Source organism: Castanea sativa, chromosome 8 (genome assembly GCF_040712315.1).
Source record: "Castanea sativa cultivar Marrone di Chiusa Pesio chromosome 8, ASM4071231v1".
NCBI classification, from domain to species: Eukaryota; Viridiplantae; Streptophyta; class Magnoliopsida; order Fagales; family Fagaceae; genus Castanea; species Castanea sativa.
In genome coordinates, this window is record NC_134020.1 from 9,011,382 (window position 1) to 9,027,735 (window position 16,354).

A 16,354-nucleotide genomic window follows, 5' to 3' on the forward strand; every position below is an offset into this window, starting at 1 on the left:
AATTTGGACTGGGTGAGATTTCTTGTTTATATATACTGCATATTTAGGTTGAGCTATTGATCAACTTCAATTATACTTAGGAGTAGTTGTTCGGAAGGAAAATCAGGAAAATCAGTCAGAAACTGCATTCTAAATTGCGCTAATAAATATTTAGACTCTTCATAATGTTCTTACACTTTATACTCATTTTGCAGTGTTGTCAGTGGCATTGGAGTCTCTTTTATTGAACCTTTGTACTACTCATCATTTTTCAGCCGTGAGAAGGTATATGGCTACTAGGATGACTTTGAACGGTTAGTAGCTAATTTCTATAACTTTTTTTATTTCATATCTAGTGTTTTGATTGTTGGCATACTCTTGTATACTTCCCATGTATTTGGTTGTGCCCCTTTTTGCACATTTATAAATGAATACATTATAAATATAAGTTAATAAAATTGTTTCTTTTGGCAATCAAAGAACAAAATACGTCTTGTGAAGATTTGGGTGCATTAGAGAGTAAAGACAATTTTTATGTCATATTAAACATGACACACCAAATTGGTTAAGTGCACATGCTAAATTTTAGTTGCATGATTTTGGTAGTTCCTATAGGATAGAACACAAGCACTACTCTGGTATAAGCATTATTGTACCAATTTGAAAACAGTGCAAAGAAAGTAGTTTATGACAAATTTTAAAATTTTATGGTTTAGAATCCAGCACACTCTTTGTCCTGGTAACCATCACCATCAGTGGTTCCATAATCCCAACCGTGGGCCTGCCCTTTCTCCAGCTTTTCCATTACTCTAATTAAACTACTGCACATGCTGGAAATCTCTCAACACCATTACCCCACCCTCAATACATGCTGCCCCATAAACTGTGGAAAACTGTCTAACAGTTTTTGTAGATTCCATCTAACTCAATAAAAAAAGACTGAACTTTTTTTTTTTTTTAATTTCAATTTGGAATCATACTCTTATAAAGTGAATACCTTATTCTGGTCTTCAACAAGGGAAAACACAAGAAAGGTCACTGTGAAGGGTCAGTTGTTCAAGGCACTTTACTTATTTACTCTCTTTGAATGAGACACCAAATCTTGTGATGGTAATGAGAGGAGATTAAGTCCTTTAGTTTTACTATAATAATGGATCTTCCGGTGCAATTTAATTATTTCAGCCTATCTGTTTAATGCTTTCAGATTTACGTATTTCTCTCGTTCTTCATTGGACTATATTGTAAAATCTGGAAAGCAGCCTGATGTGCTACACATACACAACTAGGAGACTGCTATTGTTGGGCCACTTTTCTGGGATATACATGTTAACCAGGTGCAATTTGAAATTGCTTTTCCTTTTCACATATTAAATTATTTGATTTGGCATGCAGCTGCAGCATGTATATGCTATTACTCATTTTGGATATTTTTTTTTCTCATTGGATCAATATAAAGTTGTGTTGGCACCTTGAAGTCAGCTTTGCTTTTCTTTATGAAGGAAATTTATCTTATTTTCCCCCCACCAATATTTCAACCAATATTTATCTTTAAATAAATAGTTGATGTAGGTTCAGTATAATAATTCGGTAAAGTTACTTGAGTGAACCATCATGCTAATTGGAATATAGATTAGCAACGAGTGTACAATTTTACAGACACTTTGCTTGGAAAAAATGGAGACATTTTTAAAGCCTCCTTTCTCTTGTGGATGTTTTATCAGGTCGGATGCTTCTTTGCAGAACTATCAGATATTGGTATGGAGAACCTGAAGGCAGTTGTTCAGAATGCAACCTGGAGAGGTGTCCAGGTTCTTGCTTCTATTAGAGTTTGTGGTTACTTTTTCCTAAGAAAATGCATAGCTTAGTGGCCGAATTTAACTGAAATCCCTTACGAGCTGATGTGGTAGTGAGTTTTTGTTTTTGTTAGAACTAGGTTACAATTTGTTGATGGTAGGGGAAAATGTAACGCGCCACATTATTTGTTAAGACTGGATATATATCTAGGTTTTAATTTAATTCTTTTTCCTTTGGATTTCTCATTGATGTGATTGTTAAGTTGAATCCTACAGGTTATCTTAGTGGAAATTAGCAAAAGTTCAATCACAAATACGAAATTGGAATCTTTTCAGGAACTCCTCAAGGTACAGGCCTCACTTCCTTTTGTTCTTCATCTTCTTTGACATCCTTCAACAACTTATCATACACAATAAATAGAAACAATTGCATTCAAAACTTTGTTGGTTTTAGGCCATATTCCATAATCCTATCATATTCGAGCTGACAATGACTTTTCTGTTCTTAAATGCATGCTATTTACACTGTTTATTTCGAAATTAAAGTTTTCTGGAAAATGAGTCATTTTCCAAAGAACATTTTCTAGAAAACTATCTCATTTCCTTGAAAATGAGCTTGAAGATGTGAATCTTTACTTCTTTGTTTCATGTGGTGTGAGATAGAGTTGTTTTTCATAAAAATTTAACAGAAAACAATCTCTAAAAAATAAGTTTTCCGTTGGATGAATATTCAATTGGTGTGGTATAGTTGTTTTTAATAATGCTTCTGATGAATATTCAATTTTTTAGGTTCCCTTGGAACTTCATTTAAATAATTATTTCTTTTCTACTTATTTTATTCAGACCAGCGAATATGTTGAACACAATGATGCTATTTTGCTAGTTGTAATTCCTGCAACTCAGGCGCCAGAAATTTCATCGTCTCGAGCCCTTAAAATAGTGAAGGAATTTGATGCAGAAAGTGGGTTTTTTATTGTTAACCTTGCATTTTCTAATTTCTTTAAAAAGCATCATTTATTTCAAGTTTGTTTTCTTTTGCACATCCTTTTTTAATGATATTTTATTAGTTTTTATTTTTATCCCCTTTTATTTCTGGGTTGACTGTAATCACTAGAACGGTTGGCATAATTAGTAAAATTGATCAAGTGTATCCTAGATAAAATTACACAAGTGTATCCTAGATACATGATTTTAGGTATTGGATAATGATTTTCCTAACCATACAAGCAACCCAGAGATCAAGGGGACCTATTAAATCTATCTGTAGTAGGCTTAAAGCAAAGGAAGGTCGAATCAGAGGTAACTTGATGGGGAAACGTGTGGATTTTTCAGCACGAACTGTTATTACCCCTGATCCAAACATTAATATTGATGAATTGGGGGTCCCATGGAGTATTGCTTTAAATCTCACGTATCCAGAGACTGTTACTCCATATAACATTGAAAGGTACACCGTTTCGTACATATTCGTATGTCTACCCTTGTATTATTCTTTGCTCTCTTTATATTTTTGGCTAGTTGTAAATTAAATTTTTTCCTCCATTTTCCTGTTAATGAAACAGGTTGAAGGAGCTTGTTGAGTATGGGCCACATCCTCCACCTGGCAAAACTGGTGCCAAGTATATCATTAGGGATGATGGTCAAAGGCTAGATCTCCGTTACTTGAAGAAAAGTAGCGATCACCATCTAGAGCTTGGATATAAGGCATTGTCTTATATTCTAAATGGTTTTATGTTATAGCTTTAGCTTTTTACCACTAGTCTCAAACTCTCTTTTTTGTGGTTGCAGGTGGAGCGGCATTTGAATGATGGAGATTTTGTACTCTTTAATCGTCAACCTAGTCTCCATAAAATGTCTATTATGGGGCATAGAATCAAGATTATGCCATACTCAACTTTTTGTCTGAATTTGTCTGTTACCTCACCATACAATGCTGATTTTGATGGTGATGAAATGAACATGCATGTTCCTCAATCATTTGAAACTAGAGCAGAGGTGTTGGAGCTAATGATGGTGCCTAAATGCATTGTCTCTCCTCAGTCGAATAGACCTGTTATGGGAATAGTCCACGATACGCTTTTAGGATGCCGTAAAATCACCCACAGGGACACGCTTATTCCAAAGGTAATAGTGATGCATAAGTTAAGTCTATTTAACAATATCCTTTTCTTAAAATCTTCTGGGAGTCTAAGCTCCACTGGTTTCTGCAGGATGTTTTCATGAACATCTTGATGTGGTGGGGGGATTTTGATGGGAAAATTCCTGCTCCTGCAATTTTGAAGCCTGGGCCTTATTGGTCTGGAAAACAAGTTTTCAATCTTATTATACCCAAACAGATAAATCTTGATGAGGGTGATTTTACAAGTTACTAATACCTTAAGAAGGCTAACGGGAGTATCAAGACCGTCAGCTCTTGTCAATAAAACGTCTCCTTTTGGCGTCCATGGCTACACCTCATGTCTGACGGCGTTGGGCTGAAGGAAGAAAAGATGACAGAGTCAAAGCTGAAGATCCTATGCTGACGACCTTGCTGGTGGCATACATAGGCTGACGACCTTGCTGGTGGCATACGTAGGTTGGCGACCTCACCAAATACATACGTAGGCTGACGACCTTAATAAGTAAAAGCTGAAGGGAATAACCCAACCTTCATCCATAGCTTGTTCTGTCCACCATGTGCGTGCATATAAGGAAAGTTCTTGCGCTACACGTTTGGCCTTAGTCAAGAAAATTCATATAAGGAAAAGAACTCTAAGAGATACGAAATTCCACAAGTTACTCTCCTAGAAGGAAATGACTTCTTGACCAAGGCGTGAATTTCGGCCCTACGCTACTATATATACCCCAAAACCCTCACAAAGCAAGGTACGCATAATTAACTCGACTCTGGCATTCTAGGGTTGTAAACAAACTCTAACTTGACCTTCGGAGGGTTTTTGGCCGACACCACACCGGTGCCCTTTGTTGGTCTTGTCTGTTGTTGTGCAGATGTTGTTTCGAGTAAGGTGAGGACCACGTGACAACTGGTGGATTTTCGTTCGTCATCAAATCTCATACAAACTTCTGCCTGGCACTCAGAGTCAGAAACTGGATCCATTACTCCAGGGGACACTCAAGTGAGAATATAAAAGGGGGGAGCTACTTGCTGGAACTCTTTGCAAGAAGACACTTGGAACATCTACTGGAAGTCTGATACATGTTATTTGGTATGCACGGTTAACATATAGTTATCCACTCACATTTTTAGGTGTGGTATTTTTATGCACTCATATAGCTTATCTTGTTTGAAACTTTAACAGTTTCTGGTTTACAGCCAAAATATGACAAGCCCATTTATTTTTTAATGAGACTTCTCAAAATTGGAAAATTTTATACTTTTGTATCCTATGATGAAAACGTAGTTGTTGGGAAAGAAGATTAGTCATTGATAAAACCAATAGTTAAGATTTATTTCCATCTATTCTAATGAAACATGATTTTGCACCTGCTATTGAAGGATGAACTGAAAAACTGAAGTCACACAGTGGATATCAGTTGTTATACATGGGGCTCTGCTCTGAAATTTTTTGAAGTCCCTCTTTGATTTTATTCTGTGTTTGAACAGGGAAGAGGTTGGTCCTGATGCGGCTCGTAAATTTTTGGGTCACGTCCAGTGGCTTGTTAATTATGAGCTTTTGCAAAATGGTTTTAGTATTGGGATTGGAGATACCATTGCTGATGCATCAACAATGGAGACAATTAATGAAACTATTTCTAAAGCAAAAAACGAAGTGAAAGACCTTATTCGGAAAGCCCAAGCAAAGGAGGGTTCTATGAAGCACGGGTGCGTTTCAGGATTCGGATGTGGGTGCGGGAGCAAGTGCGGGACTCGGAAATTTTTGAAAAAGTAGGGTGCGGGTGCGGCGGGGTGCCGCGATTAAAAAATTATTAAAAATATTTTTATTTATATTTTTAATATATTGCTAAACATACTTTTTTCACATTATATAAACATATACCAAATTTAAGAGCAATAGTAAATAAGAACTAGAATACAACTCCATCATATAAACAGTCCATGATGTTCGAAAATTAAAATACAACTCACAAGTTTGAAACTAAAACAAAAGTGAATGCAGAGAATGGGAGAGAGCCTAGCTGAAGAGTGAAGGCGGAGAGTGGTAGAGAGGCGCAAGAAAAATGAAGATTGAAGAGGCAGAGGGCTGGGTCTACTGAGAGCAAAAGCGGACTGAGTGAAAAACTGAAAATTGAAGAGAAATGAAATAGTTTTGGCTGAGAGCTATAGGGTTTTAATTTTTTTTCCATACAGTGCGTTTGCACCTTTTTTTTTTTTTTTTTGGACAAGTGAAACGATGCGTTCCACAACTGTTGTTGTTTTTTTTTTTTTTTTTGAATTTCAGCCGTATCGGCCGATTTCACTAGTATCGGCCGTATCGGTGTTGCGCCCGATACGGACCGATTCGCAGGCAGCGGCGTCGCCTGCGCGTCCCTGCATCCCGCTGCGTCGGACGCGGGTGCGGTGGCCCAAACGCCGCACCCGTGCTTCCCAGCTAGAACCTGAACCTGGACATACCATGATGGAGTCATTTGAAAACAAAGTGAACCAGGTGCCAAGTGAATTTTCTTTTTCCAGATTCTCCCCCCCCCCTCATTTTTTTTTTCAAATACTAACTAAATTTACCTGTTATTTTTCAGACTTTGAATAAGGCCCATGATGATGCCGGAAGTAGTGCCCAAAAGAGTTTAGATGACAGTAATAATCTCAAGGCTATAGTTACTGCAGGATCCAAAGGTAGTTTCATCAACATAAGTATGGTATGATCCGGATGCCATGAGCACAATTATTGATGAGGTCATTAATAAAAGGCGTCCTAGAACTGGCAAAGGAACCATCTCATTTATGTGTTGATGAGGTACTCTGATGTACTTTGGGGTTTATTCTTGTTTCTACTCTATCCCTAGTTGTATTCTCCCTGTATACTTGGGTGACTCCTTTTTATAATATGGGCAATATTTACATTACTTATCAAAAAAAAAAAAAGTTTTGTTAATGTTTGCAAATGTTAGGCTTATGCCTAGCATATGGTGTCGAGGACTGCATGTTTTGTTCCTATTTGCAGCTTTATGATCTATTGTTAGGAGAGGTTTGGAACTTTGGAAGATATATGAGGGGTTAAATGGGCTGCAAGCATATGCAAGTCAACTCACTGACTTGGTGGTGTTTTTAAATTACTTTATACAATGTGATAGAGGTGCCATCATAGACTTTCATGTGCTTGGTTTTTGGTATTCTCATATTGCATTAGGATTCATAGGATCTAGATCCAAATTGTGATTAGTTGCATTAGGATTCTATTTATGATCAGTTGTGAGTTGTGGAATTTGTGTTAAAAAATATAAATTTTTTTTCTATTTGGACTAAACTCTTTAGTTTTGGCCTAAAAAGTAAAAATAAAATAGATATGAGCCCTCAATAAGCAATATGAAAAAGCATTTAATGCTTCTTAGCATGTGTTGGTAAATTACAGGGTCCCTTTTTTGAAGTTTTACAAAATGACACTCCCTTCCAATATGGACATAATGAAACTCATCCCTTGTACAATGGAGGTTGTTTAGAAAATAGTATTATTTTCAAGTCCCACCAAAAACAATGATGTTGGATTTCCTAAACCCGGACCAAAATAATAGATATTTGTATAGAGTGTTCGTATGCTTTTGCTCCGATGGCGTTTGAGACATCTTGTTGTAAGATACAATTTAAAGTGGTACCAGTTGAGTAGCCTTGAAAGAGTTACCAATTCGTTTAATAAGTGATCTCTGAGAAGCAGTATTTTATTGAAAATGACATCCGTTTATTCTTACTTCTATAAACTCGAGAGTACCCAAAAAAAAAAATCCTCTATAAACTCGAGACTTGCATTAAAAAAAAAAACCATGACAGTACATACCCGAGCCATACTTGAGCTTACTTTACTTGGGTACTTCTAACACAGTACTCGAGTTCTGTAAACTCGAGTACCAAGTTCCAAACTTACACCTACCTCCTGGCGGCAACCACTACAACCAATATAATTAATGCATAATGAATGGTACTCGAGTTCAAGGAACTCTAGTACCTCTTCACAAAACGTGCCCCATCAGCTTTCAGCTATTTTTAGTAATCTTTGTCACTCATTTTTAGTTCCAACTCCATGTGACGAGTCAGAATGCTATGTTGACGTAGAAGCTACTAGTAGTTGGGTCTCCATCTGCAAGTCTTTGAGTCTCAGTGTCAGTTCTCCCTTCAGTGATCTCTGTGTTGTCCATTTAACCTTTGGGTCAAGCCTCTTGTGACCTATATGTAATAGTTAAATGCTTAGTTTTAGTTTGCATGTGGTTCGTATGAGCTTTTTATGCATAAGGTGTTTTTGTACCCCCTAGTTTTTCAATATTAACTACGTACAACTGCTGATATTTACACATTCGAATTTAAGTTTGAAGAGCTTGTCTTCATGGACATAAAATTCAAAATTCAAAAGTAATAAAAAATTTCAACAAAATGCTGAACCCATGAATGATATTTTCTGACATAGCAAATAGGACTGTCATATTTTATGTTGCATCAGCTGCATATATATATATATATATATATATATATATATTTTTAAATTTAATCCGCCATATGTAGTGAGCAATAATGTATGAGTTGTTTTGCACCTATTCACAATTTTTATACGTTAGAAATAGTTGCAATTGGTGATTTAATTAACTCAACTAATATAATATTTTATACTCAAATAAGAAATTTTGAACGTTTGGATTTTATCTACACCAAAATATAAAAACTTAGTTAACCATGTCTTGGACACGTTTGGATTTTATTAAAACTAGGTTTATACTTTTAATAAACTTACATTCTATATACTTTATTTTAATCTTACTTAACCATGTCTATAATAAAAGTCTTGGCCTAATAGCAAAGAATAAACTCATGGAATAAGGCATATAGATTGTAAACCGTAATGTATCTATAATAATAATAATAACAACAACAACAACAACAACAACAACAACAACAACAACAATAATAATAATAATTGCAATTGTACTCATCTTTAATTACTCATAACACAATGTTATTTTAACTTGACTTTTATTTTTTAATTTAAAATGTAAATATGATTGTAAATGAATTGTTCGTTTGATTATGGTTCTTAATTATGTCTCAACACTAATAATTTTTTTTAGACGTGATTTGATTTTAAAAACCATTATTTGACAATAAGATATTTTATAATTATTTTTATGAGAGAAATTTTATAAATTGAGTTAACTAGAACCCACAACTCGATATACTATTAATTGTTTTTATAAATTCAATTATTCAATTATTTATATGTATATGATTGAGTTTGAATATAAATTGTTTTTATGATACGCCAAATTTATGTAAGTGGTTATAGATTATGACAACTTTTATATTGTTAATAATAGGTCGGTGATGGATTTTCACTTTTTCTATGTGCACTACGATGGAGAGATGAATTATCATGAGTTACATGGGTTGTCATACCAAGGGTCGAACCGAAAGCAAAAATGTATTAGGGTGAAGCGTGGGATAGGCCTTATGAATTTGCAATGAAGACTATTGAAAGTGATGGGGTTAGACCACTCAAGGCATAACATTTTCATCATGTATCGAGCACCTCAACGGGTTCTAGCCACCCATATTTTCTACAATTCACTAGAGTTATCGAGTGGCGCCCAAGTGAAGATGATGTGTGAAATTGTTGAACAAATGGTGGTGAAAGGATTCATTGCTTCGAATCTCTATGTCACTGTTGATCCCACCATAGTAGAGGCTGGAAAGGGTTCACAACATACTGTTGTGGATGGAATTGTAGATGACCACATTCAGTCAATACCATTACAGTCTTATCAAGGGTGTACAGAAAACACAGGAGATGGGTATGGCAGTGAACCGTGGCAGACATTTCCCCATGCTTCACACATTGAGGAGGAGCAAGGGCCCCAGGAAGTGCATGAAGGACTTAATTTATCTCATGATGAGCTGCATGGGGGCACATCCGAAAATGAAGATGATCACGGACTTGGTGATGATGCAACCCATATTGATGTTACTAGGGATAAGTTTGAGGAGCTTCTAGATACCATGGGTGAACATGAGGATGTTGATCATATCAAGGATGTGGTTGTAGATAAGAATAGAGACATATGCCCTGGTCCCGATCCTACGCCGGAATGGTTCACCAAAAACACTTGGGATAATATGTTTGATCCATCACCGGTTATGCAAGCGGAAGTATCAAGTTGGATGCCTGGGGAGCAGCTAATGAAAGGAATGGTATTTGCGACTAAATTCGCGGTGCGACATGCGTTGACTTGGTACGCACTGCGAGAGAATTTTAGGTTTAAAACTGAGCATTCAGACTCAGAGAGGCTTATGGTGAGTTGTGAGGATGATTCCTGTCCATGGTCAGTCCGTGCGATCTGTTGCAAGGGAGACAATGTCTGGAAGATCACAAAATGCAAGGGCCCCCACACGTGTGACAAAATTCAGAATGCTCATGATGGACGGATGATTGATTCGGTGTTCCTAGCATACGTACTTGAGCGCTATATACGAGAATACCTCGCGTATAAGATAAAGAACTTACGCCACGTTGCTTTGGCAGACTTAAAACATGAAGTATCTCACTACAAGGTATTCTTTAACTTGCATTCTTTTTTCAATACATGGAAGTATAAGCATGATTGTAATTCCCAAAACCCATGAATACCTGATGTTATGAAAAATGAAATTGAATTGAAAAAAAAAAAAGGAATAAAGAGAAAGAAATATTATCTTCATCTTATAGCCTTACAAGTCTTGATTTGTTTTCTTCAACTATAATTATTTAACTTGTATTCATTTCTAACATAATCATTATGGTTCACATACAAGGTTTGGGATGCCAAACAAAAGGCCGTTGCAGCTATATACGGGGATTTTAAGGAGTCTTATGCAGAGTTGCCGCGTTTTTTGGCAGTACTTAAGGATACAAGTCCGGGTACAAAGTATAAGTTAAACGTGGACGATAATTATAAACTGGGAACCTGTACATTCAAGTCCGTATTTTGGGGGTTTCGTCCATGTATTATTGGGTTCAAGAACTGTAGGCCTGTGATTAGCATTGATGCAACCCACCTCTATGGAAAATATAAAGGGAAATTGATGATTGCAATGGCGACAAATGCTAATAATAAGATTTATCCACTAGCCTTCGCCGTTGTCGAGAGCGAGAGCACAGAGACTTGGGGTTGGTTCTTGGCTTGTATAAGAAGGTATGTTACTAACTGAAGACACCTGTATGTCATATCTGACAGACACCCTGGGATACAAGCTATTTTCAGAGACACTAATCGAGACTTTTTGCAGCCTCCCATGACAGAACATCATTACCGCCTTCGTCATCTTTGCAGTAACGTCAACACTAGATGGAACAATGAAATTTTAAAGAATCTAGTATGGAGGGCAGCAAGTGCAACCCAGGAGCGAAAGTTCAATGCCACCTTCGATTTAATTGAGAATGTGAACCAGGATGCGCACCAATATCTGAAGGATGTGCCCAAAGAGAAATGGGATCTAACTTTTGACAAGGGTTACCGTTATGGGGCGATGACTACAAACGTCTCCGAGTGCTTCAATGGTGTTCTAAAGGGTGCTCGTAGCCTGCCCATTATAGCAATGGTGAAATACACATGGTTCAAACTGAATTCTTATTTCGATGATCATCACACTAAGAGCATAGAGCAGTTGAATTCAGGAAAAAATGGTGTAAATATGCCTTGGATATCTTCATGAGAAATAAGGAGAAGGCGGAGCATCACAGGGTGACAAGATTGAGTGCGCAACAACAATCATATCAAGTAGATACACTGCATAATCCAGGGACTGCTGGATATGGGGATCACACACATGGAGTTAATCTGTTGCAAAGAACTTGCATATGTCAGAAATGGAAATTGTATAAGATACCATGTTCACATGTCATTGCAGTTTGTATTAGGTATCGACATGATGCAGAGCAGTACATTGACCAATGCTATAGCGTGGACGCACTGTTCCGGAGCTATGCTCCCGTTTTCCCTGTGTTGAAAGATAGATTATCATGGCCGGATCCTAAAGAAACTTGAAGGGTCCTCCCTAAACCTCGATTGATTCGAGAAAAAGGTCGCCTTGTCTCAACACGAATCAGGAATGAGATGGACGAGGGCGGGAAACGGCCTAGAACCACACCATGGAAGGAGGGGGGGAGGAAGGTGCAATGCGGGTTGTGTGACCAAGAGGGGCATAACCGAAGAACATGCCTTAAGCAGAACGAGGCCTCGACGAGTGGTGGTCTCGCGGACTAGGTACGCTAAGTTTGAACCATGGCATCCTTCTAATTATTGAACATGCAGAGTACAAACATTTTTTGACTACTCGATATGTACGTGCATCTTTTATCTAAAATGACATACTTCTGAGAAATTTTGGTTTGAATTTTAATTCATTATTGTCTTATCAAAAGGTGACCAAATTCCCAAACTTTTAAGCTTTTTGTTCCAAATGTTTTACTTAGGAATTTGTGTGAAGTACTTATTTTTCAAATTTGTCCTCAAACTTTTTATTTTGTTATGTAAAATATGCCTGAGTAGGAGCTGAAGAAGCTAATAATATTTTTTTTTTCTTTGAAACTTATAAGTTATACCATAGTCTTTATAGACCATGATTACTTCCTTTTTTTAAAGCACAACAATTGGGAGCTACAATATTGACCTTAAAGTTTGCAGCAAACACTTGAAAAAGGGATTCAACAAAAAGCAAATGCCAGAAGGTGTATTTGGTTGGAAGACGTGGACCAGTCCATGTAGCTTGTAATGCTAAAGAGCTACGCGAAGTTCTTGGTAATTCTTGAATTTACTTGTTTTGGCACAATGTTAACCTATGTTCATTTCCCTTTTCTATATTACATTGCATTTATTTTTTGGTGTAACACTAAGATAAATTATCTCATGGAGAGTTTTCTATACTACTAGTTTTTTTATCATTCATGGATAGTGACCTGATCAGTTTAAATCAAGTTCCACTGTTTGGTTTTTATCCACTGTTTTTTATCATTGTCCTCTAAGTAAGGACTAGAGTTCCAACGGATTGATTTAAATCTATCTTTTCCTCTCTCTCTCTCTCTCTCTCTCTCTCTCTCTCTCTCTCTCTCTTTCTCTCTCTTAACCTTACCATGCTCATAATCATCTACAAATCATGTACTGTAAGTATTTGCATTGGAATAGAAAATTTGAGAAAATTTTTAAAAATCAAATTTTAAAAGAAAACAAAAGGGTCTTCTTTCTTCTTTTTATTTTTTAATTTGATTGTTAAGTTACACTAGATAATGGGTTTTGAACCCAAGAACACGGGAAGTTCCATTTGAGCCAGAGCTTTTTTTTTTTTTTTTTAATGAATTTGTGGTTTTTGTGAAGCTATCGGATGGTGGGACTGTTAATTTGTTGAGTAGATCGTATGGAATGTACAATATTAATGAGATGGATGAGACGGATGGTAGTGAAAAGACATACCAATGTGCTTCACATGAGATGAGGATATTTGGTGTAATCGGTAGTGGAGCAAGCAGTGTAGTTCAGAGAGCTATACATATTCCTAATCATAGAATTTTGGCCTTGAAGAAGATCAATATCTTTGAGAAGGTATTTTTTTTTCTTTTCTTTTGGGGATGAAATAAGAAAGTATTGCTTGCTAACTATGTCTTGTTGCTTTGTACTGATACAATGATGTGAGAGTTTGTTTGTCATGAATTAAGATAAAGAAATTGGACAGTTGATTTACCTATTGAATCACAATCGGGGGCAGTTTAGAGGTGTGTTTGTTAAACAATTTTGCCGTTTGATGTGATGGTTTCTTCATTGGAAGAGGAAATTATAGTGAATTGTGGGCTAAAATTGATCATATTTGGCTCATTAGTCAGTTATTTGAATATTTCCATGAAGAAAGAGAGCATATTTTTCTTCTTCTTTTTTCTTTTTCTTTTGGAACTATAAGGGATATTCTTAATTTGGTCTACTCGCTTCTGAAGTATCTAAAGTTTCTTTGCACTAGTCGCATTTTTGAGTTCTCATAATCTACATGTCCTGTTTTGCACAAGAAGGCACACCAACTTTAGGTTGATTATCATTAAACTTGTCTACTTGCCTCTACTTTAGCGTATAGATATTATTCCTCTTCTAATGATCTTAAATTGAGATAATCTGTTCTAAAATAACAAACTTCCAAAATCTTGATCCAGAAAAGTTCAGCTTAAAAAAGTAGTATTTGGTAAATTGTACTATTCTCTTATCACATGGTCTTACATAAGTACTCCCTCGTCCTTACTAGGAGAAAAGGCATTAGCTTCTTACAGAGATACAGACATTATGTGAAGCGCCTTGTTATCAAGGTCTCGTAGAATTCCACGGGGCATTTTATGTTCCCGATTCTGGGCAAATAAGCATAGCTTTGGAGTACATGGATGGAGGGTCATTGGCAGATATCTTAAGATTGCAGAAAAGAATACCTGAACCTGTCCTCTCGTCTATGTTTCAAAAGCTCCTTCATGTAAGAATATCTTTAATTCCAGCTAGATTTTTCTCATTATACGCTTCCCATCTAATCAGAACATAAGCATTCTTGTTATTAACATTTTCTTTTTCATCCTAGAAGGGGTTAAGCTACTTGCATGGAGTTAGGCATTTAGTACACAGAGACATAAAGCCAACAAATTTGCTTGTGAATCTGAAGGAGGAGCCAAAAATAACAAATTTTGGTATATGTGCTGGCTTAGAGAATTCAATGGCTATGGTTAGTGATACTTTCTACATCAATTATATAAGTGTTGGTTTTATTGTTCTATGCTTCTTGCTTGTTAATAAATGTCAATTTGAAACGTGTTATCTACTTGCTAGTTACTTTTTTTTCATGATTTTCAAATTGTAGATTTGTTACTTATCTCTCAATGTTATATGTCAGTGTGCTACTTTTGTTGGAACTGTTATGTACATGTCACCTGAGAGAATTCGAAATGAGAGCTATTCTTATCCAGCTGATATTTGGAGCCTTGGTCTTGCTCTCTTTGAATGTGGTACAAGAGAATTCCCATATTTACCTAATGAAGGACCAGAAAAAGAGGAGCACAATGTCTTCATTTTTTTTTTTAATAGTGAAGACATTGTGCTTCCATCTATATTACAGACACATTTTGCATTCTTATGCATTTTATTGCCTAGGTGTCGTTTCTTTGTTCAGCAACTGAAATTTCTTGGTCTAGCAGATCTTGGATGACCCATCGCCATCACCATCAAAACAATATTTTTCAACAGAGTTCTGCTCATTTATCGATGCTTGCTTGTAGAAGGATGGCAGAAATTTGTGACATGGTACATGCCAATGCTAGTGAATCATAAATCGGTGGTTTTAATTGTTACTATTTTGTAATTTCAAAAGAAAGAAAAAATCTAAATTTTGGTTAATTTTAGTTTAATTATTAACTTTATAAAAAAAAAATTAACCTTTGTTGATTATTATCAAGAGATGGTTTTGATTCTCCTTTCACTTAGAACATGTATCTGCCATTGTAGATATAAAGTTTTTAGTTCTTTTTATTGACTTGGACTTCTCCTTGTTCAATTACAATGCCACATCTTATCCTTGCCTAATGTTTTTGCAGACATGATTCTGAAAATCATTGTGCCACTTTTCATTCCTTTTTAATGTTTTTTTTAACATCTTGAGGTACTTGTTAAGTAAAGACACGCTCAATTCAACACTGATTTGAGTCTTACTTTTTCAGGAGACAGTCGGGGAACGATTGTGATTAGTAGTCGGAACATAAACGGAAGTGATCATTCGTGTCGTGTATTGCCATTAAGCTTAAAAGGGGAAAATAGTTGGGATGCTGAGAATTAGAGTTAAATGGTTAAAGTGGAGCTCTGCATTTTGAGTGTTGTGTAATTATGTTATTATATCGATAAAGCCATACGAAATACAAAATTCCAATTTTTCAATTTAAGAAGCTTGTTTAAAGTTTATTTATTTACTTTTATGAGGATGCTAAGATGTCAGACGCTAAGGAACAAAGTCATAGTTATATCACATTCTGTGGCTTTATCTGGGTAATTTGGCAGGAATATTACATATCTTTTGCTAGTTTGTTATGTTGATTGGCAACAATGAATGGATGAATGGGCTCATTCCTTTTGTAATGTAGTTGCCGTGAAATTTCTCTCTTCTGTTTGGACATGGCATTCAAATGCCTGCACTTGTTGAGAAGTTTAAAATCTAGTTTTTTCATTTGTGATAGATATAAAATCAGTTGTTCATAGTTGCATCCTCACCCGTGCATAAAGCAGAAAATGTCAGGTGCAAATAATGAGGATATAAAGGAGCAGGAGCTTACTGATAATACTGTAAATAATCAAGTTGATGGTGACAGTTCCGTGAAACTCGAGTATCGGCATGATGACTCAACAAATTCGGGCCAACATAGATTCATACTCGAGTTTCAAGAACT

The 16,354-nt window shown here is 36.1% G+C and overlaps 2 pseudogenes; both read left to right on the forward strand.

The window, feature by feature from the left end:
• The first annotated feature begins 1,129 nt into the window (after window positions 1-1,129).
• On the forward strand, window positions 1,130-8,105 carry LOC142605834 (DNA-directed RNA polymerase II subunit RPB1-like; annotated as a pseudogene).
• Window positions 8,106-13,322: 5,217 nt separating this feature from the next.
• On the forward strand, window positions 13,323-15,217 carry LOC142605835 (mitogen-activated protein kinase kinase 3-like; annotated as a pseudogene).
• Window positions 15,218-16,354: the final 1,137 nt, after the last annotated feature.